Source organism: Bactrocera latifrons, unplaced genomic scaffold (genome assembly GCF_001853355.1).
Source record: "Bactrocera latifrons isolate USDA-ARS-PBARC rearing strain unplaced genomic scaffold, ASM185335v1 scaffold_80, whole genome shotgun sequence".
Taxonomy (NCBI): domain Eukaryota; kingdom Metazoa; phylum Arthropoda; class Insecta; order Diptera; family Tephritidae; genus Bactrocera; species Bactrocera latifrons.
The window spans coordinates 355,919-357,285 of record NW_017537490.1 but is presented as its reverse complement, the minus strand read 5'-3'; positions in this window follow the sequence as shown (position 1 = coordinate 357,285).

Below are 1,367 nucleotides of genomic sequence, written 5' to 3'. Positions count from 1 at the left end.
ATACTTAAGAAAAGGTTAATTATTGGAAAAGCAAGTCAAACTGTTTTGCTTTGGGAATTCTTCATKACAGCAAAGACAAATTTAATTTAAATACGGAAATTATTTTCTGTCTAAATTTTGCTCTACTCTACTACGCCTCACATAACCTATATTCAATATCCACTCACAAATTCATAAACATTGTTGATCTCATAAAATATTTTTTTATTTAACATTTTCTGGCATTTCTTATCTTAAACGTTTCGCTAAATGCACAAGGCTCAATATTTTACTTCCAATTTGAATTGCTGATGGCAATCAGTAGTGTCTACCATCACGTTGACGAAAGCCACTCGCCATTGTTTTTCAACGTTGTTGTTGCAACAGCGGTGGTCATAGTCATTACATAAATTTCATTACATTCAACTCAGCACACTTTATGCCGCAACCCTCCTCCTCACGTTTTGCCATCCACAGCTAAAACAGGCACTCAGGGCGCTTAGCTGCTCTATTGCGCCGTTATCGCTGAAATCAGCTTTGCTTTTTTGCTTGCGCCATCAAGTGGACATTAAGGCTTCAAGTTTCATGCCTTAAGTACCAATTTGGTGACATAATTTTGTTTGCGCATAAATATATTACATATTATATATATAACCATACGATTGGCGATAAGAATAATATTTAGAGCTTACCAGAGTGGATTACTTTAGAAGAGAGTACCAAAAAAAAAAAAAAGCAGACGGCGATAAATTTGGTGGCAAACAAGAAAAAAACGTTTACTTCAATTGCAACGAAGCTATAATACCCTTCACAAATAAAATAGTTTCCGGACAAGAATTTGATCTGGTCGAACAGTTTGTATGGCAGCTTTATGCTTTAATAGCACAGTACAACAGCTAATCTTGGGGGTGAGAAATTCCAAGTCAGGGTGATGGTACTAGGTCAGTATAGTAAAATCCTCAAAGGGTTTGGCATTCGTATGTGTCAGTTTTTGCTGATTAAAAGTGACGCATTCAATAATATTTTGATTGATATATATTGAATATAATAAAAGGCTTGTTGGGAAAGCATCGTTCTAACAAGTAGGTTGTTTCTGTCGCAAAGATGTTAAGAGCCCGGAAATTGATTTTTTTTTTTTTTTTTTTTTTTTTTTTTTTTTTTTTTTTTTTTTTTTTTTTTTTTTTTTTTTTTTGACCTGACTTGGCTTGGAATATCTCCCAGACAATGATCCCAAAAATGTTCCACAGTGTAGTTGATCTCAACATTCTCTTCGAAGATTAAAGCGTTGTCGGACAATAATATTTTTGAAATGGAGATAAAAAAAAAGGTTCATAAAGATATCTTCGTGGAGAGAGAAGCATATTTGCAAACTTTCAGATCAATATCTC